Source organism: Eptatretus burgeri, chromosome 15 (assembly GCF_056783735.1).
Source record: "Eptatretus burgeri isolate ZD-2024b chromosome 15, Ebu_testis_v1, whole genome shotgun sequence".
NCBI classification, from domain to species: domain Eukaryota; kingdom Metazoa; phylum Chordata; class Myxini; order Myxiniformes; family Myxinidae; genus Eptatretus; species Eptatretus burgeri.
The window spans coordinates 58769218-58771717 of NC_140975.1; the positions used below are offsets into that span (position 1 = coordinate 58769218).

The following is a 2500-nucleotide window of genomic DNA, read 5'->3' on the forward strand; positions in this document are numbered from 1 at the left end:
CTCTCCCCTCTCTCTCTCTCTCTCTCTCTCTCTCTCTCCCCCTCTCTCTCTCTCTCTCTCTCTCTCTCTCTCTCTCTCTCTCTCTCTCTCTCTCTCTCTCTCTCTCTCTCTCTCTCTCTCTCTCTCTCTCTCTCTCTCTCTCTCTCTCTCTCTCTCTCTCTCTCTCTCTCTCTCTCTCTCTCTCTCTCTCTCTCTCTCTCTCTCTCTCTCTCTCTCTCTCTCTCTCTCTCTCTCTCTCTCTCTCTCTCTCTCTCTCTCTCTCTCTCTCTCTCTCTCTCTCTCTCTCTCTCTCTCTCTCTCTCTCTCTCTCTCTCTCTCTCTCTCTCTCTCTCTCTCTCTCTCTCTCTCTCTCTCTCTCTCTCTCTCTCTCTCTCTCTCTCTCTCTCTCTCTCTCTCTCTCTCTCTCTCTCTCTCTCTCTCTCTCTCTCTCTTGCTCTCTTGCTCTCTCTCTCTCTCTCTCTCTCTCTCTCTCTCTCTCTCTCTCTCTCTCTCTCTCTCTCTCTCTCTCTCCCTCTCTCGTCCACCCAATCTCCTCCCCCATCCCTTTAACCCCACTCCCCTCAAGTCCACCCACACGTTCACAACAACCTCATTCAATGTTCGTGAAACAACTCCCACATACAATCACCCTCTTGCAGGTCTTGCGGGAGTTGTTCGCCATGACCCTCGAAATCCTATTGATCTCTTTCAGTCAACAAAGGTTCGCTCGGTGATTGACAGCGTTGATTAAACATCTTCGCCACTTTAACAGACCAAGAGGACTCGTTTGAAGCCCGGAAGTGTGTCATACATGACGCAATTACGTTAAAAGTGCAACAAAACTTAACTTCGGCAGAGGAGGAAACTTTGGTTTCCGAAGAACCATCGTGTTTGTAATGAAGTTGTTAACGATGTCGATACGATCACTCCACCGGACAAGCGGATCGGCTGCACATCACGGCCGACATCACACTCACCGGCGAAACTTTCAAAACAAAGATGAGGTTCAGGATGGAGACGCATCCATGTCAGGCCGACGGCCTGCGGGGCCCAAATGCGGCTGGAGGGATCGTACCGGGAGAGGAAAGCCTGGGGACAGAAACAAAACGTTCGGTAAAGAGGAAAGGGGGAAACGAGAAAAGAGCGAGAACGAAGTTTAGAGGCGGGGCTTAATTTGGAGGCGTGGCTTCAGGGAACAAGATGGGCGGGGGGGATCTGAAAGTGGGAGGAGCATACGGAAAAAAGGGGCATCCACAAAGAGAACAAGTTCAAATGAGCGAAGATCCTCGTCCTCTTAATTATGACGTCATAAAAACGAATATGACATCATTGTGATGTATCAGGTTTGCGACAAATTATCTCTGTTAATGGCCGGCTTGATTCCCGCAAACAAAATTCAAACAGCTTGCCTAGTTTCGGAGACAATGGTATAGGTGATTTCCATTAGCAGCGATATTATGACGTCAACTTTTTTTTTCTCGGAAGAATTTCCAAAATCGGAGATGGTTACTGCCTGCGCGTGGGCTTTCCGCATATACATGGCAAGTTTCACGAAGATCCGATGAAAACTCTAGGTTGTGAAACAAAAAATGTCAAAAAATAGGAATGACGTCATAAAAATTGATATGACGTCATAGTGATGTATCATATGTGCGGTAATTCATCTCTGCTAATGCCCTGTTCGATTCCCGCAAACAGAATTCAAAAAGCTTGCCCAGTTTGAGATAATTTTTTTAGGCGATTTCCATTAACGGAGATATTTTGACGTCATAACTTTTTTTTCTGGGAGGAATTTTCAAAATCGGAGATGGTTACTGTCTGCGCAGGGTATTTTTACATATACATGCCAAGTTTCAGGAAGTTTCGATGAAAACTCTAGGCTGTTAAACAAAAAAGTTCACGAGAAGAAGAAGATGAAGAACAGCAACGTGAGTAAGACTTCGAGGTCCTCCACGAGGATCTAAAAATGAATGGATGCAGTGAAAGCAATAGGTGGGAAGAATAATTAATTTACGACAAGTCATTTGGAATAGAAGGGGATTAGGAGCAGCGAGAAATCTTCATTCGGAGCATGGTAACCATCATGGACCGTGGGACCACCACCCAAAAGGTGTGCGTATGCTTGGGTCACACGGAGCACGCTGGTTCTGCCTTTCAAATGACTTCACCGGAAAGAGAAAATGGTTGATATGTATGAGAGAAGAGGGCTGGGACTCTGCCTCTGGGAAGCCAAAGGTCACCAGGAATGTGAGGATGCTGAAAACACAACAAAAGGCTTTTTACGAACAACTGACTAATAACCTGCAATATCCCATCATGACAAGTGGATCATTAATGGACAAGATGAAGAAATAAGCAACGGTGGCTTTTCTGCGACGTCTTCCGTGTACCTTTCATGTCATAAGACCTCTGAACTAACCCATGGTTACTCCACGTGACCATAAGGGATGGGTTCACTGTTTTTCTGAAGCAGAGGCAGAGGCAGAGGCAGAGTATTATGGTTGTTGAACTTATTTCACTC

The 2500-nt window shown here is 46.1% G+C and overlaps 1 protein-coding gene across 1 annotated transcript in view; it reads right to left on the reverse strand.

Moving 5' to 3' along the window:
* The window catches only part of LOC147012277 (uncharacterized), a 126175-nt gene extending 125018 nt beyond the window's left edge, over positions 1-1157 (reverse strand). Inside the window, exon 1 of the mRNA XM_085856376.1 lies at positions 957-1157. The gene's annotated coding sequence lies outside the window, so the exon portion shown is untranslated. The remainder of the gene's footprint in view (positions 1-956) is intronic.
* Positions 1158-2500: the final 1343 nt, after the last annotated feature.